This window comes from Sus scrofa, chromosome 13 (assembly GCF_054392235.1).
Source record: "Sus scrofa isolate SSC_HxYL_T2T_F1_AM1 chromosome 13, Sscrofa_HxYL_maternal_Yorkshire_Landrace_v2.0, whole genome shotgun sequence".
In the NCBI taxonomy this organism is placed as follows: Eukaryota; Metazoa; Chordata; class Mammalia; order Artiodactyla; family Suidae; genus Sus; species Sus scrofa.
In genome coordinates this window covers 147,417,553-147,444,762 of record NC_139395.1, presented here as the reverse complement: position 1 = coordinate 147,444,762, position 27,210 = coordinate 147,417,553, and the positions used below count along the sequence as shown (strand labels likewise).

The window sequence follows — 27,210 nt, the reverse complement described above, 5'->3', positions numbered from 1 at the left end:
GGTTCATTGGCTCTTCCAAGTGCCAGTGAGGAAGGTCAATGGGGCTATCACTTCTTTCAAGTAAGAGATCCAAGTATTTAAGAGCTTTGATGACCTCATCTTTCATATACTTATGAATCCCGGCTAGTTTATGAGAATTGCACAAAGATAAAGGGAACAGAAAGCAATGAAATAGCCCCTGTTCAGTTGCCATGGAAACCAATGCTTACCTTAGGCTTCCTATTTGGAAAAAAATCCTGAAATTTCCCTTGAGGGTTCCAAGTGATCTTGGGGTTCTCTAAATCTCACTTTCTAAATCTGAAAAGTGAAAAAAACACTGAACCTGAGTATTTCATCTTTGACATTCTATTAGTCTGAATCTATGAGTTCTATTGGCATCATCAAAAGAAGAACTCTCTAGAATAAATTAAGGTTTTGTTGCCTTTGTTCAAGAGAAATCCATCTAATCATCTGTTCATTCATTTAGTCATTCAACAAACTCTGATCAAGCGTAAGGTACTATGCTAGGTTCTGTATAGAATACAGACTTGAAAACCAAAGAAGTCCATAGGACACAAATCTGTGCTGCTAAACTCTATAAGGAAATTAAGGACAACTACAAAAAAGTCATTATAACTGGCTGACAATTGATGCTTTAAACCACTTTTGACAAAAAGTAAAGGGCCCTTCTATTGGAATGTAAAGTATGTAGACTAAGAAAATTTCCTGCAAGTGATTCAGAAATTCTCCAAATTCTAAAAAGGCTCTCGAATGGCTATAATGTTTAGAGAAGACTAGTAATAAAACTCTTTTTCCATCAGTTCTCTGTGATGAGAATCTAAAATCTCATCATACACACTTCAAAACAGGTTCCAGTGCAACTATCTCAAGGGCAAGAAAAAAATACTTGTTAAATTTAATCTAGAGTCTGGTAGTGACTGCTGTCCACTATGGGAATTTCTTCCTGTCTTAAAAAAGTTTCATATGGTACAATTCCATTATTTATATAATATCTTTTCATTTCATCAAAAAAGTAACTACATTTTATTTGGTAGCAGGAGATGGGATTGATCTGGCAAATGGAAACCAAGGAGCTATTTCTAAATGGATGTTTTCACTTTCACTGTTATAAGAAAGATGACAAAATTAGGCAGGAAAATACAAAAGTCTATGACACAAAAGAGGAAATTACGTGTGTGGTACCTGTGTAGAAAGGCTACACTGAGAAGGAGCTGTGGACAGATAAAATGAGGGGCTCGGCAAGCTTTTTTTTTTTTTTTTTTTTTTCCCATTTCTAAGCATCACTGCCCATACCAGTCCCAGGTGCCATGCCCCAAACAGAGCATGAAGGCAGGTAGGATGCTATTCCTGTTTTCAAGATATCTGTGGTCCATATGGGGAAGAATCAGCCAAATAACTGGACAGTGTCAGCCCAGGTTGATCAGGACCCTAACGGGGCCAGCCCTGGGATTATGGACTACATAGGAAGGCCCTTATCCCCAAGTGGGGACCTGTAGATGTTGCCTGGACAGGAGACTCTTCAACATGCTTTCCAGGACTAGGATTTCACCCGTGGCTCTGAAGAGGAATAGACATACAGAACCACAGGTGTGATAAGTGATCCTTCAGAAGAAAAAAAAAAAGAGACTTGAAAACACTGTCAAATCCTCTAATACTTTTACTCAATCATACTTGGAAAGAGGAGCCAGGCAGACGTGGAGGGTCTGGTCAGCAACACCTGCCTCCCAGGTTTGCTCAGGCTGTCACGGAACCTCTAGGGACATCCACTTCCCTCATTAGCAGTGCGCTGGGCCACAGGATGTACCACGGCTGCACTAATATTCACTATATTGGATTACGAAGCCGAGTAATTGCCATTTAAGTTTCAAGTAATGGTGGGAGCATTCATCTGTGTTTTCTTTCATTTGTACAGCAATTAATTTGTACCTAAATGAACAATAAAAATGGTTATGTGATCCAATAAAGTAGAAATGATGGCAGGGAAAAAAATAACCTTGTCTGTTTTACCCTACCAGCACAGCCAAGTCACTCTCTTCCCCTCCCACTGTTATTTGTCTCTCTGGAGAAGGTTATTTTCAGGCAGACAGAGTGGGAACCAGGAGTGTATGCTGGCCTCTGTCAGGGGTCCAGCCTCAAAGGCTGTGGACGGGAAAATGGGATTTGTGTGATGAAAAGTACTGTTGACTTGAAATGGTACAGGCAGGTCACTACTGCAGCGTGCTCCCAAATAAGGTCAGGAAACAGGCTCTCTGGAATGATTTAAGGCAAAGAGAGACACAGACTAACTCAGATGTTCGCACAGGATTAGCAGACTGGGGCTCTCGGGCAGCATATGGCTAGCAGACACATTTTGTTTGGCATGAAAGGGTTTTAAGTCTTTGGATTTGTTTCCAGTGTTTAAAAATTAGGATATTGCACATGAATATTCAGATCTCCAATTCTCTTGAAAAGCTGGAAGTGTTTCCACGGCATCTACATTCCTGCCTGGCAAAACTTGGTTGGAATTGAGTGGTCACTGTCCCCTTTAGCCAGGCAGTGCTTGCCAGTTTATCGCACTCCCTGCCACTCCCTATTGCCCTATACTGTTGTTGCCCTTCTCTTGTTATTAACTTGGCTGGCTCCTGTAGGAGTTTGTGACCTTGGTCTTTGCATTTGTCTAGTCACTAACAAAAGTAACCTGCTTTGTTCACTCCTTATATCAGCTTTTTTTTTTTTTACTTCCTAGAGCATTTTGTTTTTATAGAGTTTGAATGTTTAGGCATGAAGGATAGGCATAATTTCCCTGGCCAAAGATGTTATACCTGTTGCTGTGTGCTTTGGTTTCAGCATTGAAACTGCTGCTGTAGAACCATAGACCTCTCCAAAGGGAAGTTACTTTGGAGAGCATCTTATCTATCTGCCCCATTTAGGAACTGAGGTTCAGAGAGGTCAAGGTGCTTCTTTAAGTCACACAGAAACTTGAGGCAGAGCCAAGACTGGAACTAATTCTAGTACTTTTCCTACTATGTTTCAGCTCCTTCTGGGGGTGCTCATTCATAATACTACATGTCGCAGAGCAAGAGTATAATTCCTCAAGTTGTTGTGCTGTCTTTCCACCTTGGAAAAGTTTGAACAATGTAGGCCTGCTAGCCTGGCTCTGTGCTCTCTAAGATGGCCCTTGGTGACTAGATGTGGCATTTAAAGCTTATTTTCTGATTCAGTCTGTTGACTCCTAAGAGCCTTGAACTGGGAGTGAGGCCAACTGGGTTGGGATCCCAGCTCTCTTGCTTACCAGCTGTGTGACCTTGGGGAAGTTTCCTCACCTCTCTGAGTCAGAATTTCCCAAGTGCAAGACAGGAATGTTTGCCTCACAGGATGTTGTGCTGATCACAGGATGTGACAAACATGAAAGTTCTCAGAAAAATGTAAAAAGTTAGATAAATGCAAGTTACTATTACAGGCTACTAAGCTTAGATATCAGAGAATCTCAGAATCCCTCATTTACTTATTTATTTATTTACTTATTAGGGCTGCACCCATGGCATAAGGAGGTTCCCAGGCTAGGGGTCAAATCGGAGCTACAGCTGCTGGCTTATGCCAGAGCCACAGCCATGCCAGATCCATGTCTGCAACGTACACCAGAGCTCATGGCAACACCGGATCCTTAACCCACTGAGCGAGGCCAGGGATCAAACCCACATCCTCATGGATACTAGTCAGGTTTGTGAACTGCCGAGCCACAATGGGAACTCCCAGAATCCTTCATTTTACATGTGAGGCACTGAGCCTCAGGGAGGAGGGTCATCCAGCTGCTATGGGCAGAGTTCAGATTAGCTAGCAGGCCTCATGTCTTCCTACCGTTAACACAGTTGGACTCATGGATTTTTTCAGTTAATGCCACATGGGACCCAGCGCGTGGACAGCGGGGCCATGGGGTGAAACGGGAAACACCCTAAATTTCCCTCACAAGGGTTTGTGGAAGCAGAATTCCAACCTCAGACGCAGAATCATTTAATGGCTCTCCTTCTAAGGGCAGAGCCCACACTTGCTGGTGGCTGATTCGCAGTCAACGACCACGGACTTGGGAGGCATTATGCTGCGCAAATGAACACTGTTTTTTGCAAATTTGTGGGACCTGCCAGCTCTCTCAGTTTAACTAGTTCTCTGCAGTGACATCCAGACATGTTCTGCATTAAATTAGAGCTGGTAATTTCAGAGGGAAACAGCTCTGAAATGGCAAGAAAGACAAAAATCTGTTCCTTGAAAAATGACACCATATGTGCCCACATCGCTGCCGTTAGGGTAAAAGGCTTTTCCTCCCTTTGTTACTCATCAAGCCGCCAGTGTTAATGTCAGATTTGCAACAGAACCATATACTAATGGAACCCAAATTAGCTCTCAAATTAGCTCTTAACAAGAAACTGGAGGCTAGCTCAAGGCAAGCAGATTTCTCTGACTGTGAGAGACAGAAAGCATGTTAGCAAAGCAGCCGCATATTGATATGCTCAAGCCTCGAAAAAGATCCCTCTTTGCTCTAAGTGAATTGCCCAGGAAGGATTGTGCACAGCCTGCTGTCTGCCTGTGTGTCAGGAACTGGCAGCTCAACCTGCAGTTTTAAGAAAATCTTCCCCCAAACAAAGCAGCTACTGGGAGTCCGGTGTGTGGGTGAGAAGAAAGAGGGATTTCGAGGGTCAGATCTGGGTTGAGGATTGGGCCCTGGGAGTAGCAGTGCTACAGATTTTAGAGTGTGTTCCATTATCACTGTTTATCTAACACCTTTAGAGAACCCAAAGACTACAGACAAACCAGTGATAGAAAATATTTATATAGATAAACAATATTTAGCAGCTGAAATGGTTAATCCTGAGTTATCTTCCACTGTCCTGAAAAATTATGAACTGAAAATTATTCTAAAGAGTATGCTATCAGTACTAACACTTCTGAGATATTAATAGAATGGTAAGCTTCAGTCACAGAGCCCAGACCCTCCAAGGCTTTGAAGCCTGGCTCCTCAATGGCCCCAGGTTGGAATCGGAAGGTCAACAGGTCTGCATTTTGAAGGCCACTTTGGTTTGGAGTTCACCCCAGGTTGGTGGACCAGGGCTGAGGGTAGGAGGGCACAGGAGCTAGGGTGGGTGGTTAGAACCACTGAAACCTACCCAGGGGAAAAAACAAAAGAATGAAGAAACCAAAGTAAAGAAGCAGTTGGAGGAGTTCCCTGATGGTTCCGCTGGTTAAAGATCTGGTGTCGTATGTGGCATGGGTTAGATTCCTAGCCCAGGAATTTCTGCATGCTGCATGTACAACCAAAAAGAAGAAGACGAGGAGGCAGTTGCAGAGTAGCAGAAAGATGGCATTAGTTTAGGTTTGGCGAAGTATGAATTAGGCCCCCTTCCATCAGGAAAAATGTACCCAGTTCTCACGGATGTTCCCATACATGCCAAGAAGCAATGAACTCCTATTTGGCCAAGGAGCACCTCTGAATGTGGCAGCTATGGCACATGAATGCAATTCATCTTCACACCGTGAAACGCACTGAGCACTATTGGCTGAGCACTGGGGTGGTTGGGCTGAGAAAGTTCTCCTCTCAGCCTCATAGAATTCAGTCTACTGGGATGATAAGATGGGTCAAAAAAAAAAAAAAAAAAAACCCAAAATATAAGCAGGAGCAGGTGAGCGTTGTGAGGAAGGGCCCGAGAAAGCCCTTTAGAGCTGCAAATGAAGATCAATTCATTCTGTGTTGTAAGTATCTGCGGAGTCCACACTAAAGAGGTGGCTCCTGAACTGGGCCCAGATAGATGGGTGGAAATGAGCTCCAGGACTTTTAGACTATCAGAGGCCAAGCTCTAAGCTTCTTTGCAAAGAAAAAAGATAGTGGCACAGAATTTAAAGCTCTGGCTTGACTTCTACTCCCTGCTCGGCTTTAAAGACTGCTGTGTATCTTCAACCAATCCATTTAGCTTCTCTGGACATTAAACAAGATGGTATATATGAATGTGCTTTGTACAAGATAAAACACTACACAAACGCTAGTTATTAGTAATGAATGACACATGTATTGCTTCACAGGGTTGTTATAAGACTTCTTTCAAAGTGCTATTCAAAAGAAAGCTATTAATTAAAAAAAAAATTCTAGAATCTTCTGGCCCTGGAAAGAAGTACAAATATAATAAAGGTTTATCATATTATCAACAACTGAAGGAAAAACTGAAGCCCAGGACATACTGTATTAGGTTAACGGGAATTATAACTGACAGAAACATATTACTTATTAAATAAAAAAGAACCTCTTAAACAAATAACAAGTTTTCTAATAATGCTTATAAATCAAATTTTAAGATGAAGAACTTGCTATCATGATTGCTCGTTCTTCCAGGGACTGCTTAACAGGGCAAATCTCATAAACTCACAGCCTTTCGTGTCAGTACAAACAGATCCAGCTCCTGTGATTATCTCCACTATTTAGGATCTGAGGTGCAAACACTCCAACATTGGCGAGCATGGGCTTGGTTCTGTCCATTTCTAAATCTGCCAAGAGCCTCAGGAAGGGGTTTCTAATAAATCTTAGTCATTAATAAAACAAGATCCCTTTGAATCTAATCCTCAAACTCAAGAAAGAGTAAGACCCCCACTTAAAAGCAACAACAGACCACAAAACTTGACAGTACATAAATGGGAAGTAGAGTTTGGAAGGGCTGCGGTAACAGTGGACCATAGGTTAGGTGGCTTCAACAATACAAACTTATTTTCCTCACAGTTCTGGAGGCTAGAATTCCAAAATCAAGGTGTCAGCAGGGTTGGTGTGTCCTGAAGCCTCTCTTGCTGACTTGTAGGTGGCCAATTTCTCCCTGAACCTTCACAGAGTCTGTCCTCTTACCTATCTGTGTCCAGAATTTCCTCTTCTTATAAGGACACCAGTCATACTGGATGAGGGCCCATCCATATGACCTCATTTTATCTTAATTGCCTCTTTAAATGACTTATCTCCAAATACTATTACATTCTGAAGTACTAGGGGTTAGGACTTCAACATACTAACTGGCTGGGGCGTTGGGGTGGGTCATGATTCAGCCTATGAGAAGGCACTTGGTATCTCACGTAACCTTTGGAAAAACCAAAAGCCCACAGACAATCTCACAACACCAGTGGAAGAGAAAGACACTCTCCTGTGCAAACTGCATGCAAATGTAGCATGTATTTTGTCCACTCATGCGGCTGCAGGTGGCCTGTGCAAGAGCACAAATGGCACAAGGCAGTACCTTTCAGTTAAAGTGGCCCCATGGAAATGGGCTCTGGGAGAGGCGGCACTTGTCTGTCAGTGTCAAGGTCAGCTATGCCAGCATCTGAACAGCAGCTGCTAGAGCAGTGGAAAAGGAAGAGGACAAGGAGGGAGGTAGCCATGCAAATTTTCCAGGAACCGTGTGGGTCTCCTTTCTCCAATGGTTTTTGTTTGTTTTGTTTTGCTTTTTCGCTTTTTTCAGGGTCACACCAGCAACATATGGAAGTTCCCACGCTAGGGGTCAAATTGGAGCTGCAGCTGCAGACCCACACCACAGCCACAGCCACACAGGATCCAAGCCACATCTGCAACCTACACCACAGCTCACGGCAACGCCAGATCCTTAACCCTCTGTGTGAGGCCAGGGAGGGAACCCGCATCCTCATGGTTACTAGTTGGGTTCATTACCACTGAGCCACAATGGGAACTCCCCCCAACAGTTTTTTTTAAAAAGAATTCCTCCTAGCCAGTTAGGAAATCTGGGAGCAGATCTTGAGTCCCTGGAGATCTGATTCCCTTCTCCTCCCCCTAAGGCCAATGACAAACAACATCTGATGGGGGAAGACAGAGATGGAAAACACTATCTCATTGACAATAGGCTCTGCCCTTTCAGCTTTCCAAAGAAATCTGCAAAGAATAACAAGTGTGTTCAAACATCATTCTACCCCACCCTACATATGGGGGACCAAGGCCCTCCAATCTGGAAGCTTCCTGGTTTTCCTGTGGGAACAGTGGGTGTGCTTTGAGGCAGGCTCCAGAATGCCTGTAATTTTCCACCTGTGGACCTCCCTGACAGACACAAGCCTAGACAGGAATGACCAAGGGAACCAGGGAAGCACAGCTTCTAGCCTAATGAGAGAGCATCACTGAGAGACACTGGGATTAAGCCAGTCACGACAATGGCCTGAGTTACCCAGTGCCTCCTATGCGCCAGGAATTTACATCTGTTATACAATTTATACAATTTAGCTCTTACTCTGAGATAGAGATCATTACCTTTATTTAATACATGAGGAGGCCCAAGTTCGGCAGAGTCAAATAAATGACTCACTTCCCCAAGACCACCAACTGCAAGTGATGGCACTGGGGGTCGAACCAGAGCTGGGACAGCTGTCCCTAGGACTGTGCTGCCCTCCCCCATGCCCTGGCTGCTGGTAACAGAATCCATGGGACCTGCAGCTTCCCGGCAAGCCTACCATACCTCAGGGGCCACGGTCACTGGAGTCAGCACCACATGGTGCTGCTGCCTCTGCCAAGGGCAGCCTCACGTGCCCGCTCGGCGCCTTGCTCAGAACAGCACACGGAAGGCCTTTAACAAAAGGGAACAGAACTCCAGGATTGTCAGGTCATGACACAAGCCACACTAGGTCACTGGGGCGAACGCCAGCACCCTAATCCCGGATAAAGGTCCTGGGAGGCCCAGGAGAGCTCTCGCTGGATGAGCAGGGGCGCTGGCCTGTCAGCCACTGGTCCTCCCCTTGAGAACAAGAACAGAAACAAATTTCCAGACCTGAAGGGATGGCCCACCACGATTTACAGTGCCCCCTCTTCTCCCCTCTTTACAATGAGGTGCTTAATCCAAGGTCTCTACTGTAATTTCTAGTCTGAAACAGCAACTTGAGGCAGAAAGTGGAGAACAGCGATGCCTAACAGTCATCACTGTTCTTTTAGACAAATCATTCCTCCATCACATGCTTTGCTTCGCTAGCTGCCAAATTGGGCTGATAATGCTGACCACCTATTCCCTTAGAGGAAAGAAGAGCGTGTTTACATCCAGCAGAGCCTGGAGCTCCTGGAGAAAAGTATTAGATAAACACTGTACCATTCACATGGAATCTGGGCTTGTTTTCACTTTCACTGCCAAGCTAGAAATACACAGCATTTCAAATATGCCCTCTAGAGCGCTAAAAGCCTTTTTCATGTTCCTGAGTGCTTTGGGAAAGGAGGCGCTAACGTGTTTTTAAAAACTATGTAATTTTCTCTTTTGGAATTTGGAGTCTCTGGAAGGGTAAGGGAAAACCAGATTAAGACATTAGTCTAGTGGCTCATTCCTATTCACACACACAGACCCTCCTTCTTGGCAGGTGTCAGTCAAAAGTTTATAGAAACACTGTCAGTCTGGGGGAAATCCTGTCTCATCCTCTCCTCCTCATGGAGAGCAAGGTATCTGTTTTTCCTTTTTCTTAATGGAAACTCGTTTCTTCCCCCAATGCCCTTTCTAAACGGCTATTGATTTCCTCTGACTTGAATAGGCCATTAATAATGCTGGGTCCTCAGGAGTCCCTTTAATGTCTTTGTTTGGGGTTGCATTTGCTTGCTGAGGCCCTCTAGGGACCTGCCTTCCAGCCATAGGTGAGCTTTCAGGGTGATGCGCATCACAACCACACACTGAAGAACAAGAAACAAATTTCCAGACCTGAAGGGATGGCCCACCACGATTTACAGTGCCCCCTCTTCTCCCCTCTTTACAATGAGGTGGGGAAGTCAGCTTGCCTGGTGCCCATCCTGTTCCCCCAGGACCTCCACCCATAGCCACGTCCAACCCATGCCTCACGATTGCTCTCAGGGTCACTAGCAGGCAGGCACCTGCTAAAGAGCTGGGAGGTAACACAGTGACAGCTGCTAATAATAAGATGAAGGACTGTCCCTGAACCAGGGACCGCGTAGACATCTCCAGAATCTCTTTGCCCTCTCCAAAAGCTGCTTGCTTCAGTCCCAGTCTGTGGGGGCCTCCACAGCTGTCACCTGGGCCAAACCCCACAGCACATCTCCTCAAGGCCACACCACTCACCACTGTCATGGACAGGGGGCTTCCCTGTTGACCCTGACACATGAAGTACTGTGTGACCTGCCTGGTGCTCGTGCGTGTGCAACAGGGAGGTGCAGAGGAACTCAGGCCCATGGGCCAGATGTCTCCACAGGATATGAGAACAAGCAGATACACTCTTCTCTCACCCTCTCCTGACCGAGAAGCAATTTATATACAGTTGTCATATGGCCTCTCAGAAGACAGTCTCGTGAAACCAGCAGTTGCAGCTTATCCAAGCTGTGGCCAGCTGAAAACACGTCCTTCTCCTGGCTCTCCCTCAGCCTCACTCCTGTTTGCCGTTACTTCTGTTCCTTGGGGCTGCACCCCTAATAAAGCAGAGACTTAAGCATTTACCTCCAGCTCTGCTGTCTGAGGAACCCCAAGTAGACAGGCCTTCATAAGGAGGTGAGCATTTTTAAAGGGATGTCTTGGAGCAAAAGGTGTTGAGACTCAAAGAAAGGCATTCTATGAAATAATGCCATCTGCAGTAACACGGATGGGTCTAGAGATTACCCTATTAAGTGAAGGAAGTCAGAAAGAGGAAGACAAATACCATTTGATATGACTTATATGTGGAATCTAAAATAAGACACAAATCGACATATCTATGAAACAAAAACAGACTCACAGATATAGAGAACAGACTTGTGGCTGCCAAGAGGGAGAGGGGTGGGGAGGGAAGGAGTGGGGGTTCAGGATTAGCAGATGCAAGCTAGTACCTATAGGACGGATAAACAAGGTCCTGCCGTATTGCACAGGGAACTACATTCAATACCTTGTGATAAACCATAATGGAAAAGAATACGAAAAAGTATATAAGGTGTAACTGAATCACTTTGCTGAAATTCTATTCTGTGTGGAGCAGAAATTCACACAATATTGTAAATCAACTCTACTTCAATTAAAAAAAAAATTTAAAGACATTTTGGTGATAGCCTTGTGGACAGTGGGGCTGATGGAGGGTAAAGTCGACCCAGATTTTCAGAAGCGGGGTGGGAAGGCACTGATGCTCTCTTTTGCTGCCTTGTCACCGCACATCAACCACCCTCCTCCTCCTTCTGCCCTTGCCGCGACCCAAGCTTCTCTCTGCCTGGCTCTGCTGTGACATGCTTTTTTCTTTCCATTCGCACATTCTGCTTCCCAAGGTGTTTCATCCCAGAGAAACACCTGCTCCCTCTGAAGGAGGTTGCCTGAATTATAAATGAGCCTCCAGCAGAGAAAGATGTGCTCCAGTGAGAGGAAAGAGAAAAACAGGTAAACAAGTGGGTCAGAACATTCCTCTGAACCTCCCAGGACAATGCAAACTTTGTTTTCCCTCAAGCCCCTGGTGTGAACCCTGAGACCAACCTCAGGATGGTCTGAAATCATACCAATCACCACCTTACTCTGACGCTCTGGGCTCCTCCACCTCTGTTCCTTGCCTCATCTTCTTTCCTCTGCTTGTGAGTGACCTCTTCCCACTCCCACCCTACCCCACCCCTATCCATATCCTATGTGTTCTTCAGGACTCACAACAAAATGCTAGCTCTTCCAGGAAGCCTTCCTGGATTCCCCAGTTGGACATGATCTCTCAAGTCTCAGTTCTTTCCCCATCTTAACTTTTCAACTCCGACTGTAAGCATTCAATTAGTGGGACTCTGGCTATTTCTCCTCAGTGAGTAATTGGTCAGGAAACAGTGAAGGAGGCAGAAGGGAAGGAAGGAGACACCAAGAGTCCTCCATCATGTGCACTGAGTTAGCAAAGACAGACCATTTCCTTAATCCAAGTTGCTTGAAGGGTAAGGAGACCCTTTTCCAAAGGCATGGCTCTCTGCTAGAGAGAGGGTGAGGCCCAGTGACCATCCACATGGCTTTCTAGACCTGCTGAATCCTCTCCTTGATGTGGCCCAGACATCCCATAGAGCTGCCAGATAAAATAAAAGAGGCCTAGCTAAATTGGAATTTTACATAAACAATGAATCATTTTTAATATAAGTATATCCCATGCAATATTTGAAACATACTTAAATTAAAAACTATGTGTTGTTTATCTGAACTTCCAGTTTAACTGGATGTCCTGAATTTTTATTTGCTCAAGTTGGCAACCCTCCCTGAGAGGCTCCTGCAATGCTGTGTTGCAGCCATTCTCTGGCACCAAGTTACAGGTCCCCTCTGGACCTCTGGGGTCAGGGAGAGGTGGTGTCAATCACGAGTGACTTTAGGAATTTCTGGATTATTGATTTCTCCCCCCACCAAACTATTTTGAAACTAGAAAAGAATGATTCCATTTTATTTTTTAGGGTTACTTTTCAGATGGGTTAAAAATACATGCTTTGGAGTTCTTGGTAGCATAGTGGGTTAAGGATCTGATGTTGTCCCTGTAGCAGCCTGGGTCGCTGCTGTGGCACAGGTTCGATTCCTGGTCCAGGAACTTCTATAGGCCACAGGCGCAGCCAAAAGAAAATAAATGTTTTGTCATACTGTATATGCTATATGTGACAGAAACCACTAAACCTGGAAAAGGGCTTACGGATTACAGAGGATAGCCACAGGCATTCTCTCTTCACTCTCAGGATGACCCTGGAAGCACAGGATGGGAAGACGAACAACCATTCTCTGCTTCGTAGCTGGGGAACTGGAGGCCCAGGGAGTTCAGTGACATGCACTGTCCTAGGAATGGTGCTGGTGCCACGCTCCTCCCTCCTTGCAGCCACCTCCTTCGCAGGCCACTGGGCTCCAAGTTAATTAGGCAGCAAAGAAGTCTTTGGAGGAAGCTGAAAGTGAGAGGAAGTGCCCTGGAGGGACTGGTGTGGGCAGAGCAAACCAGAATGGCATGTTTTAATTGATCTTTCATTGTGCCAACGTCTGCCGGCTCCCAGGGCAAGCAGCTGCTATTTCTGAGTCAGCAGCCTTGGGTGAGACTCTGTCTGCCCAGAGTACAGGCATTTCTGGCTCTTTTTCTTTTTTTTTTTTTTTTTTTTTTCCCCAAGCTCTTTGTGCAGTAAGTGGGTCTATGCAAAATAGAAGGTTTCTTCTGCTGTCTTAATTAGCCAAGCTTGGAGCCTGGAGTCCTAGGAATACTGGCAGGGTCACCTACACCTTTGACCCACCCTTCCACTCAGTGTATCCTGGCAGCCCCAAGAGACTTGACTCTGCAGATGAAGCTACACACAGCTCTGAAGATGCTGCAGGAAGCTTCTGAAGCACAAAATACTTTGTGAAGGAGTTTGAAAACTTCCATGCTACTTGGCAAGTTTGTTAGCATTAGTGGTTATTCAGGGCCACCCAGGATGCACATACTCAGCTCTGACTCTGGACAAACAGAATGTTTCCAATAGGAAAAAATAAAGGAACTCTCTTCAATCTTACTGGAGGCCTTAGGATTTGGAAATATCTCTTGTCACCAGACAGGGAGAAGGACCCCTGGACTTGGGGACCCTCTTGCCACTGAACTCACATAGCCAATGCCTGGCTTGCATCTCCACAAAGATATTTAACAGACATCTCAAACCTAACAGAACTCTTGACTCCAACCCTTTCACCCCTAAAATGTGTCCCCCAATCTTCCCCACTTCAATAAAAGACCTCACTATCTACCCAAAAAAATCAATGGTTTTGGCTTACACCAAACATCTAGACTCATCCTTGATTCCTCCTTCCACACCCCCAAAGCCAATCCATCAGCAAGATCTTTTGGTTCTACCATGACGAGATACCTTGAATCTTTCCACTTCACCTCCATTGCCACCATGCATTCCCAAGCCACCATCATCCAATCAGACAACTCACTTAGGTCTGTCCACAGCCATACTGGCTCCATGACAATCCCCTTTCCCATACATCAGCCCAAGGCCCTCTGTGATCTGGTTCCAGCCTACCTCCTCCCCCACAATGGGCTTCTCTTCCTTCAAGTAAGAACAAGAATATCACACGATCTTGTTTAACCCCTTTACTCCTTGAATCTGCCACTTTCATATTTATTCACCCATGTTTATTGTCATGCCATCTTCATCCAACTGTAAGTTCCATGTCTTATTCTCAGCTAGATGCTCAGTATGCCAATGTTAAGGCTGCCATAACAGAGTACCACAAAGTAAATGGCTTAAAACAACAGAAATGTATTCTCTCACAGTTTTGGAGGCTGGACATCCAAAATCAAGGTCTTGGTGGGGCTAAAGCCCCTCTCCAATGCCGCTAGAGGCGTTTCCTTTCTTGTCTCTTCTATCTTCCAGGATCCCTGCCTTCCTTGGCTGTGGCAGCATAACTCCAATCTCTGCCTCCATTTTCACATGACAGACTTTCCCTCTAGGTCTGTGTTTCTCTTCTTATAAGGACACCAGTCATATTGGAGTAGGGCTCACCCTACTGTAGTATGACCACATCTTCACTTGATTATATTTGCAAAGACTCTACTTCCAAATAAGGTCACAGATACTAGGGGTTAGACTTCAGCATATCCTTTTTTTTTGGGGGGGGGGCGCAAAATCAACCTATAACAGCCTTGCATAGTAGATGCTCAAAAAATATTTGAGGGAGGAGTGAATGAATATTTTTAACTGGAGTTGGTAGATTACAGTGAGCTGATTTCAAGAGCAGTGAATACAAGAGCCTCGGGGCTGAATCGCAAGGGGTAGGAAGTCTTTAAGTCTATAATGCCACAGCAACCCACCAGAAAAAGAACATTCAGATAAACTGGTTATTTGGTATTACGTGGTTTTTTAAAAATCTTAGACCCTGACTTTATTTTTTTTTCCCCTCTGATTTCAATAAGCTGGCCAACAAGGCAGCCTGCAGTTTCTAAATGTCTCTACATGTACCTATTTTTGGCTCCTCATGGAGGAGAGGGCAGGTGTAATGGCAGGGCCAGGGGTTCGGAGGGAGGAAGGTGATCTGCTAAGGAAATGGCAGGGCCAAGATGGGGGACCCAGCCATTCCAACTCCTTGGCCAGTGCCCCAGATGGCAGTGACTGTGTGGGTTTCACAGGTCCTGGTCAAGGTCAGTCAGTGTTCATATGGAGCTGCTTGATAAATGCTCGAGAATGAGGAAGAGGATGAGATGCAAGGAACTGTGCTCGGCTTTAAAAGAATCTAACTAGCCAGGACTTGAGTATTAAGAACTGAGACCAGGAGTTCCCGTCGTGGCGCAGTGGTTGACGAATCTGACTAGGAACCATGAGGTTGCGGGTTCGGTCCCTGCCCTTGCTCAGTGGGTTAACGATCCGGCGTTGCCGTGAGCTGTGGTGTAGGTTGCAGACGCGGCTCGGATCACGCGTTGCTGTGGCTCTGGCGTAGACCGGTGGCTGCAGCTCTGATTCGACCCCTAGCCTGGGAACCTCCATATGCCGCGGGAGCAGCCCAAGAAATAGCAACAACAACAACAAAAAAAAGACAGAAAAAAAAAAGAACTGAGACCAATTCTGTACAAATCCATTACAAAGACCAAAAAAAAAAAAAAAAAAAAAAAAAGACTAGAGTAACATCTTTTGAGATCATAGCTTCATAGTATTTTAGAACTGGAAGAAAGATACTGTAATAGGTTCCAAGAACCTGTACTGTCCTCAAAAAAGATAAAATTTCAAGAGTGGGATCAAGTCTCAAAGGGCTCTAAGACCAAAGCAGAACATCCTAAGAGTGTCCCCAAGGGTTCCAGAGGGAATCAGAAGCAAGACAGTGAGTTTCTGTCACTATGACCCTTAAGGAGACTGGATAGAGGAGGGAAGATCCCTTTGACCCAAGTCTGGAGGGGAAAAAAAGCAAGTTTCACATATAGAAATACATTTCTTAGAAAATGGAGTAGCTTGAGCAAAGGAAACTTGAAAAATTGGGTATGTTAGTGACCAGGGGAACAACGGGGGATCATGACCAGAAAGCGAGCTGGGCCAATCAGTTCATCCTACACAGAGACCCTTCATGGGGAAGACCACTGGCATGGGTTCAAGCCCTAGTTCACTGATTCTCCAAGGGACCTTCCCCCCCCTCCCCGGGCCTCTCGGCCTGTCTCCTCATCTCCAGATAAGAGGGTTTTCCAAATATATTAAATGAGGCCTCAAGTTCTACAAAGATGCTGCTTTGATAGGCTTTCTCACTGATCTGTCTGGTAAGACTGAGTTTTAAGAATGGTTTTGTACAATGAAAAAGATTATGCAAATATGTAACTGAGTCATTTTGCTTTCCTGTACAGCAGAGATTAAGACATCTTTTTAAATCAACTATACAAGAAAATTTTTATGCAAATTTATAAATTAAAAAAAAGAATAGTTTTTAGGCTTTAAAAAATGTTTTAAAGCCACTGGTCCCAATAACCAAGTTCCCTTCCACTATATAATTCTATTTCTTTTATGCTGCAGGCTTCAGAGTTCCTCTGGTTTGTTATTCAAATGAAGCATGACTCACATAGGATTTACCGGGTCCCTCTAAATTGTCTACAGCTATATTAAGTCATTTGACCTGTTTCCAGTGGAAAATCCATTTTTATTTAGATCTTTAGGAGAAAGAGCCTAGTACAACTGAAAGAGTCCTGGGAAGCAAGTCAGCAGATCTGGCTCCTTGCTGTAATAACATCCATAAAACAGTATAAATAAAACAATGAATATCTGTTAAATAAATGCAAATGAGTGACACCACCTTGAGCAAGCCTTCTTGTCCCTCTACCCCTGGCTTTTACCATCTCTAAAATCAGGACAATGCCTGCTGGCCTGCCTCACTACACTTTCGTGAGGCTCAAATGAGAGACTGTACTCAAAAGCTCTTTACAAACTATAAAGTACTTCACATGTGTAATGTACCAGGAGGTGCTAGGGCGACAGGGCTTGAGAAAGCAGCTCACCTGGGTGACAGTGGAGGGGCGGTCTGACTCTGAGACCTCAGGAAGTGACAGATGTTCTCTGACAAGCACATCTCAGCTTGGTCATATAAAAGAAAAAAAAAAAAAAAAGAATAAATGCACGCACCACCCACTGTAGATGTTTCACCTCACTCCAAGTTCCAGCTAGTCCTCTCAGCCACAAGGTACCTGAACCTAGACTCATCTCAAAAACTGGTAGAGGCCTAGTGGAGAAGGCGTGGCCAAGACAAATCTAGAAGGAAGACAGAGACAAGAGATCTGGTCTAGCTTCCAAAGATAGTAATCAGTTCTTTGTATTATTTGTGAGCTCAAGATGGGGTTTATATTTATTTTTACCTTTTATTTTACTTCTTTAAATTTCTTTTTTGCCTTTTTACCTTTTTAGGGCTGTACCTGTGGCATATGGAGGTTCCCAGGCTAAGGGTCAAATCAGAGCCACAGCAACACAGGATCCGATCTGCATCTTCGACCTACACCGCAGCTCACGGCAACGCCAGATCCTTAACCCACTGAGCAAGGCCAGGGACTGAACCCGCATCCTCATGGATACTAATGGGGTTTGTTAACCACTGAGCCATGACGGGAACTCCCCAATATATTTTTTTTTATTGAAGTATAGTTGATGTACGATGTTAAGTTCCAGGTGTACGATACAGTGATTCACAATTTTTAAAGGTTATACTCCATCTATAGTTATTATAAAATATTGACTGTATTCCCCATGTTGTACAATATATCCTGCAGCTTATTTTTTTTTTTTTTTTTTGTCTTTTGTCTTTTTTTTGTTGTTGCTATTTCTTGGGCCGCTCCCGCGGCATATGGAGGTTCCCAGGCGTTGAATCGGAGCTGTAGCCACTGGCCTACGCCAGAGCCACAGCAACGTGGGATCCGAGCCGCGTCTGCAACCTACACCACAGCTCACGGCAACGCCGGATCATTAACCCACTGAGCAAGGGCAGGGACCGAACCCACAACCTCATGGTTCCTAGTCGGATTCGTCAACCACTGCACCACGACGGGAACTCCTGCAGCTTATTTTATACCTAATAGTTTGTATCTTGTACTCCCCTATTCCTATAGTTTCCCCTCCCACCCTCCCCACTAGTTTGTTCTCTATATCTGTGAGTCTGCTTCTTTTTTGTAACAATCACTAGTTTATTGCATTTTTTAGATTTCACATATAAGTGATATCATACAGTATTTAGCCTTTCTCTGAGGACTTTTTTAGTTCTTGTCGAATTCCTAATTAAAGTCACATCATTAGGCCAATGCATGGGCACAATTTCTCCTGTGGTTTAAGGAAGCCCTGATTCTTCTACTGAACTTATCCACTGACAATTCATCTATCTATCGACCAAAATTCAACCAATGACAGCTGTCCTTCTCTAGCCCAAACCCCCATCCCCATAAGCTTCTCTGACCCTGCTTTGCCAGAGATCATTCTCAGATGATTCAAATATACTGGCCTACTCAATCAATTAAGGATGGAAATGAGACGTTGCGGCCTGAGCTAGGCTGCCATACTGGAATGCCAGAAAGAATGCCTTTGTCCAGATATATTCCATGGCGCCCCATCTTATGGAACCTTCCTTGGCCCAGTGGAAGGTTCCCCCAGTCCAGCCCCATTCTGGAGGCAATGAGGTCTCCTGGTGGAAGCCCTGAGCTGGGGAGAGGAGACAGACCTCAATTTTGCCTGCCTCTACTGAGAACCATTGAGCATGTTCTGTTCCATAGTGTCTCCGTTTCCCTGCTGATCCAGCCAGCCAGTTGAACTAATCCAGCTGGAAAGCTCCATTCCTTTCCTGGGGGGTTAACCCTGGGGTGAGAGGGAAGCTGAAAGGACAAAGCAGTTCTGTTTTTACCACACTGATACCTGGGTAAGCTTTCCAATGTTGAAGAATTCTGCTAAAGAAATGTTTGCTAAACACCCTCACTCCGTGACTGAGGCTGCCCTAACAACTTTCCATTCCCCATTCTGCAAGAAGCCCATGTACTCTTGGAGCGGTGACTTTACTCAAAACCCCCATAACGAGCCAATTTCAGCCTCACAACCTCCAAGAAGGCAACGTACCTATGAGGATCTCTGCTTCTTCCGAACAACGCACTGGGGGGACCCGGAGCCGTGCCGGCCTTGGAGGGCCTCGAACTGGGTGTCTCAACCGTGCCCCACTTCCCTTACAAGCTCTTAGGACCCCTGGGAGCAGGAACCAAGCTCTGAGTCCAACACCAATCCTGGGGCACAAGGGATACCTGGTGAGTGTCAGTGGATGTGGCAGAAGGTGACGTCACTGACAGGGTCCTGCAGGCTGCTTAGAAGAGGGAAACTTCCAACTCTGAGCCAAAGTGGGGCCAGTGCAAGGGACGGAGACAAGGTCCATTCCCAGAGCCGGCAGAAAGTGGAGCGAATCTGAGGCAACACAGAACGCGGTGCGCTCAGCTCCTTTAACAGCTCCTAGCGCCCACCCCCCCCCCACTCCCGACATGCCTTGCACGTGGCTGCCGCCTTATAAACACAATCCACAGCTGCACCCTATTTCCTCCAGGACTTGCTCTGGCTCCCTCTCTTCCTTTCTGTTCCGAGCCCGCCTCTTCCCCCTTGGGAGAGACCAGCCCTGCCTCTGATCCAACGCCTCTCCGTAGCGTGCGAGCTTGGGGCAGGTCCCTTCTGATTTCTGGACCTCAGTTTTCGAAGTCCTGCCTCATTGACTTTTCCAGAATTCTGCCACCGCTTTTCCTGGATACCTCGCTAGGCTCCATCCTGCCTGAGCCCTGGGGTGCACCCTGGGGCCCTCACTCTTGACTCTCCTTTGGCTCCAGCTCTGGCTCCTGTCCGGCCAGAGACACGAGCTTAAATTGATAGCCCAGGCCTAGCCCTTCTAACAGGCGAGTTGAGATGAAGGCAGGCTTGGCTCCATGGACAAGGGGAGCGCCCCCACCCTCCTATGAAACAAAAGATGCCCTGGGGTCTGGTATTCTAGGCAATAGAGATAGCCAGCCTGCCCCGCTGAGGGCAAGGACTAGAGCTAGCAATGCTGAGAGGAGAAGAGTGGCTCCCTGAGTGGCTAGCATGCCTCTGGATGGAGGCCTGGTGGAGGAGAATGTGAGGAGCAGCTCTACACCTGCCACCTGTGTGACCCTGGGCAAGTCCTCTTGCTGCTCTCCCTCCCTCCCTTCCTTTTACAAACATCTGTTGAGCATCTTGCAGTGGCAAGCCCTCTGCTAGGCTTTGAGGCTTCAAAATATAATCCATGGAGTTCCCGTTGTGGCACAGCAGAAACGAATCCGACTAGGAGCATGAGGTTGCGTGTTCAATCCCTGGCCTCGTTCAGTGGGTTAAGGATCAGGCGTTACCGTAAGCTGTGGTGTAGGTCACAGACACAGCGTTGCTTGTGTTGCTGTGTCTATAGTGTAAACCAGCAGCTGTAACTACTATTTGAGCCCTAGCCTGGGAACCTTCATATGCCATGGGTGCAGCCCTAAAAGACAAATATATACATAGTCCTGACCCTCCAGAATTTCACAATCCAATTGTGAAAGCAGAAATGTGAATGAGAGAGTTCCTGTCATGGCTCAGTGGTAACAAAACTGACCAGTATCCTTGAAGACATGGGTTCAATCCCTGGCCTTGCTCAGTGGGTTAAGGATCTGGCGTTGCTGTGAGCTGTGGTGTAGGCCGGCAGCTGCAGTTCCAATTCAAACCCTAGCCTGGGAACTTCCATATATCACAAGTGTGGCCCTAAAAAGACAAAAAAGAAAGAAATGTGAATGAATAACTATAATATTTTCCTCCTCCCTCAGCTTTCCTATCTGCAGAATGAAGGACTTCCAGCCCTGACACTCTCCCATGCTTTCATCATGTTAGACCATCTGTTCCCACCAGTCTGGTGAAGTGGGAGGCCAGAGTCAGCAGGTCATCCCTGGGGAAGAGTTAGTAATAAATGATGACTCGGATTGCATTGAGGGCAGTCTGCAGTGTGGTTCATTGTGGCCAAGAGATTGCTGTGGTCTGCTGCTTGCTCTCCAAATTTCCATTCTCTTGGCTACTTCAGCTGGAAAACCACCCTACAACTTTCAAAGATTATTTCCAGCATGTCCAGGGGATCCAAGAGGGATCAAACGAAAGACAGCTTATATGTTGGTGTCAGAGCCAACATCCAATTCAAGCTCCATCTGATTGCTGGTCCAGACTATCTGCAGGCCCACCAGACCCCCTTCCCTTTCTTGGCTAGGAATTGAGGACTATGAAACACATGTCTAGGAGTTCCTATCATGGTTCAGTGGAAAAAAATATGATTAGCATCCATGAGGATGAAGGTTCGATCACTGGCCTCACTCAGTGGGTTAAGGATCCAGCATTGCCCTGAGCTGTGGTATAGGTCGCAGACATGGCTGGGATCTGGCATTGCTGTGGCTATGGCGTAGGCTCCAATTGGACCCCTAGGCTGGGAACCTCCATATGCTGTGGGTGGGGCCCTAAAAAGACCAAAAAAGAAGGAGAGAAAAGAAAGAAAGAAAGAAAGAAAGAAAGAAAGAAAGAAAGAGGGAAGGAAGGAAGGAAGGAAGGAAGGAAGGCAGGCAGGCAGGCAGGCAGGCAGGCAAGTGAGAGAGAGAAAGAAAGAGGGAAAGAAAGAAAGAAAAGAAAGAGAGAAAGAAAGAAAAGAAAGAAAGAGAGAGAAGATATACATGTCTAGGAGTGTAAGAGGTTGTCAGGTTGAAATTACTCCACAGCATTTCTGAGGATGCTGCAATAGGCAGCCCAGAGTAGTAATTAATGTTTTTCTGGCTGGTGGGAGATCTCAGATGTTAGTTGCAGAGTTTCTGACTCTCACATTCCCACCTTTCTCTCACACACACCCCACACAGCAACTATCCTCCCTCTTTTCTGTTTCTCAAGTTTCAACTTAGTAAAGGGCAAAGAAGATACCCAGATTATTGGACCTGCCCAAGGTGTCTTCACAATCCAATAGAGGGCCTTCAGTCCACAGCGAGAACAATGACCTCTTTTCTTGGGAACCAGTGACATCCTACCAGTTTTATAGTTATGCAGCAGTCTTGGTCACATGTCTTTTTCCTTTATTTCTTTCTCTCTTTCTTTCTCCCCACTTCTCTTCTTAATATCTTCTAGAATTGGGTTTTTAAGATCCTTGCCTTACATCTGCAAAATCTGCAGAGAATGTGGTCCAAGACAGTCCTGGCTTCCATGAGCTGGTAATTTTAATTCCCAGGTCCAGAAGGACAGACTTGTTGGGCAACTCTGAAATGCAGGGGCTGCTGGAGCACTTCTCATTGCATTGTTCAGCTGGAGCATCAGCCCAGAGACAGGGGCATGGCCAGGCAAACTTCAGGGTTAACTTTGGAGTTATCAAAAGGCTTCTGATGAAAACTGGATCTAGAGAATTTGATCACTGAATATGCAGTGTGGATGATGCCCATTCTCTCCAAGAGGGAGCTGCACTAGCTTCTTCCCTGGGAGCTTCCAGAGATGAGATAGCACTTGGAAGCTGGTGGGACAGAACTCTCTTTACCCTGCACAGCAGCTGACCATCAGCCCTGGTCACAAGGAATCGAGGAAGCCTGCCACAGGCTGCACAGGAAGGCTGTGCCGCCTCTGATAGGCTGATAGCAAAGCATCCAGCTTGACCAACAGAATTTGCTCTTGTATTTGTTTGCTTTTCCTTTTATTTATTTTTATTAATGTATAGTTGATTTCCACTATTGGCTAAATTCTTCTCTGCAGCAAAGTGACTCGGTTGTACATATATACATTCTTTTTTGTATTTTCATTATGCTTTATCCCAGAAGATTGGGGATAGTTCCTCATGCTATACAGTAGGCCCTTGTTGTTTATCCACTGTATATATAACAGTTTTGCTTGCCTTTCCTTTCAGCTTTGGAAGCAACCTTCATCTTCACTGTCCTGTTTTTGGTAGAACAATTTTGATTAGGCATAGAACAATATCTTGCAGTTTCTTCCTGACACTGCTGGATGCACATGGAGGCTAGTATTGAAGGGTTGCACTGAGACACTCTGTCTGGGGTGCTGCATGGGTCACAGCTTCTGAGAGAGTGACTCATAGAGGAAGCCCAGGCCTGCCTGGGAGGCAGGAAGGGTAGCACTTAAGGATTGATGGGCCCTGGATGATGACAGACAAAGGCAGACAGGATGAGGTCCACAGAGACATTGCACCATTCTGGGGGTGACCTGAACAGTCCCCAAAGCAGACAAAAGTGCCAGGAGGATCACTGTTCTCTTTCCTGATGAGTCTGCAAAGCCTTTTCTCTTACCATTTTCTTAAAAGAAACATCTTTTGAATTATCTGTGATTTTGGTTAGGCTCTAGCCAAGGTTCTTTTAAAAATAGGACACATTGCATAGATATTGAATTACCCAGCTTTTGTCAACATCAACACATCATTATCAAAATAGGATCCAGGTGTTCAGCTGAGCAGATCCTCGCACAAATCAGTTTAAATGAATAAACACACTTCCTTCTCCTCTTTGGGAATTCAGCTGAGAAGCAAAAAACAAAGCTAGTGTGGATAAAAATGTAAAAAACATGCAGATATGCACTGGGTGCACAAAATCTGAGCAGACAATAGCACGAAGGAATAAAAGGGGAGGTGTCTAATTCTCAGTGATACCTGCATCCATCTGATGGCATGACGGTGGGCTGATGGCTATCAGTCTGGGCTGCTGGAGAGGGCAGAGTAGACTCGAAGTGTCATTGCCAACTCTTTTGAGTCAAAATGACCCAGATTCAGGGCCCTTGAAGACAGAGACCACCTCCTGTTTATGTTTGAATCCTAACCATCTGCCACAGGGCCCAGCTATCATTTGATTATGAAATCTAGTATGTTGATGTTTTTATAATCTGTTGTGAATGCCTCTGTATCTCCTATTAATTATCCACTAGATGAGACTGTCATAATGAGTATCAAGACTCACAGACATCTGCCACTGGCTTAATTTTGTGACAAGTACAACACGTCACTCTTCTGGAAGCACTTTCCCCCAGATTCCATAAACTGGCAAAATTATCTAGGAGCACCATTTATTAAGCGATGACAATTGCCAGTACAATAAAATAGGAGCCATGGAAAAATGAAATTTAGTGTTCTGGTCAAATAATTAAATATATGTACAGAGCAGAAACTGTTTTTCATTTTAGGGCCACACCTGTGGCATATGGAAGTTCCCAGGCTATGTACGGGTCAAATCAGAGCTGCAGCTGCCAGCCTACACCACCACCTACACCACAGCCACAGCAAAGCTAGATCTGAGCTGCATCTGAAACCTACACCACAGCCTACACAGCAACACCCAATCCTTAACCCACGGAGCAAGGCCAGGGATCAAATGCGAATCCCCATGGATACCAGTTCTTAACCCGCTGAGCCACAATGGGAAGTCCCAGAATGGGTTTTTGTGTCCCTCTAACCCTTAATCCGTTCAGGCTGCTATACCAAACAGCATAGACAGTGTCATTTATAAACAGCAGAAACTCAGTGCTCACTGTTCTGGAGGTCAGAAGTCCAAGATCAGGGTGTCAGCATGATCTGGAGATCCAGAGATGGCAGAGGGGGCTAGGGAGCTGGGTGGGATCCTCTTATAAGAGCACTAATCCCATTCACAAGAGTGCCACCCTCATGATCTAATCACTTCACAGAGGCCCTACCTCCTAACACATATCCTATAGGGGTTAGGATTTCAACATATGACTTTGGGGGAACACAAATATGCAGTCCATAACAAACTCCCACCCCACTCCCCTGCCTTTTCCTGGGGCCTGACAGACCAACAACAGGCCAACTCCAGGGGGAGGCAGAGCAGAGACTCCCTAAGCACATCAATACCCTGGAGATGCTCCAAGATATCAGCTTGGTCAGGAGCAAGCTCAGCTCACCTTACAGAACCCAATGACCTGTTGCCTACCAGCCCCTGCTCCAGTCCCAACCCAGGCAGAGCAGAACCCAGGGTGGCCCAACACCTGTCCTGTCTTGGAGGCTGAAGATGCAAGGAGGGACCTGGGAGTAGGAGCAGTGGGTTGAGAAAGTCTGAAGGGGTAGGATTTGGGGTGGGTGTGGGGGTGCTGCAAGGAGAGAGAGCCAAGGGGGAGGGGCCCTCTGGCCTAGCTCAAAGGATCTAGAACTTCGAAGGGCCCAGGAATTCCCCAAATGGAGTAGAAAAGCCACTTCCAACTGGTTTGGAAGCTACAACACACAGCTGTTTTGTACATTCTTCTGGATTCCGTGGCACATGGATCAGCCAAGAGTAAAACCGAGGAGAAAATGAAAACTTCTCTTCCCTTCTACTCTTCAGGGAGACACTATGGATTTGTTTCATATGCATTTGTTCCCATTCACCCATAAAATAAAAGGGATCATACTGCCACCAGTGCCCAGATTTCTCAGCTTTTTGGGTATCTGATGGGAAGACCAGCCAATCACTGGGATTCCGCATGCAAACAGGGTGGAGCTTTCCAGATGGACCTTTGCATATGAGAAAAAGAATGTATTAGTCTGTATGACTGGGCCACTATGCTCTACAGCAGAAATTGACACAACACTCTAAATCAACTATATGTCAATAAAAAAATTTTTTTTAAATTTTAAGATAACAAAATAAAAATAAAAAAAAAAAAGGACATTTTGAAGCCCTGGGTGCTGGCTGGGCAGGGTGGGGTCAGAGAAATGCAAAGCATCTCAGGCATCAACCCTGGGATTTACTCCCTTCCTCTCCTCTGCCCACAGCACAATCCCCATACCCTTGTCCTGCCTTCTCCGCTCTGAGCTGAAATTACCCCAAGACCTCTGGTGGAGATTGACCCTGTTGGCCCAGGTGAAAAGAAGGACAAGGCCCTGGTCAGAGAGATGCCCAACAAGTCATCACACAGTAGAAGGCAGATTTGGAGCAGGTGCCTCTGCTGGGCAGGTTCACATAAAAGATGTTTTTGGACCCATGAGTTGGGTGGACAGGCAAGCAGGAGGAGAGTCCATGGCCAGTGCAGATAAACCTCCTGGAAGTCCTGCTTCCTGAACCCTGGGGCAGGCTCGAGGTGAGCTGGAGGGGTGCCATCACATGAGCATAGTAACAGAGTCAAGACAAGGAAGAGGGGAACTGTCATGAGGATGAAAGATTAAAAGAGGTTTGGGGGCTGTTCCAGCCTGAGGAGAGGAAGCACATGGAAAAAAATATACTTGATTGACAGCACCTTCCAATGGTTTCCATGGAGAGGTGGGATGGGGTTGGTGATGGTTACCATCAACAGCTCCTTTTGCAACCCTGGGGTGAGCTGCTAACCTAGAATGGGGCAGGGAGAGGAGCACCACCCGATGGCAACTTGGCTAGTGTATGCACTTTACAAAGCATGGTCGCGGGAGGTGGGGGGAGGTAAATTGGGAGGATAGGAATAACATATTACCCTACTGTGTATAAAATAGATCATTAACATGCACCTACTGTCTAGCACAGGGCAATCTACTCAATAGTCTGTAATAACCTATATGGGAAAAAAAAACAGATGTATGTTTATGTATGACTGACTCACTTTGCTGTACACCGAAAACTAATACAACGTTGTAAGTCAACTATACTCCAATTAAAAAAAAAAAAAAAAAAGCATGGTCCCAACCAACATGCCACAGAATAGGACAATGATCTCGAGAAGCAGTGTCATCATCTCACTGCACCTGTTTTACAGATGAGAAGACTAAGATAGGTGCCAACCCTTGCCCACAGCGGTGTTCCTCAAAGCCAGGGTGGTGGACCCCTGGTTGAGTACAAGATGATTTAGGGGGCTATAGGGTGAACACATGTTGTTCAATAGACTTGATGCAAAGAGCCATTAAAAACAGAACTAAAATCATCAAACGGGTGGTTTCAAGGATACTTGCTTAGCAGGAGGCTATGTTTCAAAAGTGAGTTTATTTAAGGTTCATTTAAATCAAGTATTAAATAATATTACATATGGTACTTGGTTTTTATTTTTCAAAAGTGAAGGTGGGAAACCAAGTACAGATGGTGACAGGATGATGACAGCAACCAGTTTTATAATACTTCCTGTGTCCCCAAAGCCTTTACCTGTATCAAATCATGTATTCTCAGGACAGCACTGAGGGGTTGGTACAATTATTATCATTTACAAGGAGGCCTGCGGGGGCCAGGGGGAAGTGGGGCCTGGGAGGAGGATCATGTCCAGGCATTCAGACCGCAAAGCAATGCTCACCAGGCAGAGCTCACTGCTCAGCTGGAAAGTATCTGCTAAGGCCCAGGTGCAGGGGCTTTGAGTAGCTGGGGGTAGGGTTGCAGGGAGGGTTCCAC

General features: G+C 45.8%; 1 protein-coding gene across 5 annotated transcripts in view; it reads right to left on the bottom strand.

Moving 5' to 3' along the window:
• LOC110256399 (uncharacterized) overlaps nt 1-19,307 on the bottom strand; it is a 138,235-nt gene extending 118,928 nt beyond the window's left edge. For 3 of the 5 annotated variants that reach the window (XR_014824576.1, XR_014824575.1, XM_084990754.1), the window contains exons 1-3: nt 19,141-19,307; nt 16,873-16,948; nt 210-297 (exon numbers count right to left, since the gene is read on the bottom strand). The gene's annotated coding sequence lies outside the window, so the exon portion shown is untranslated. Of the gene's footprint in view, nt 1-209; nt 298-16,872; nt 16,949-18,961 lie in introns of all 5 variants that reach the window. The other 2 variants (XR_014824574.1, XR_001300501.3) reach the window with 1 other exon arrangement.
• Between the last annotated feature and the right edge of the window lie 7,903 nt (nt 19,308-27,210).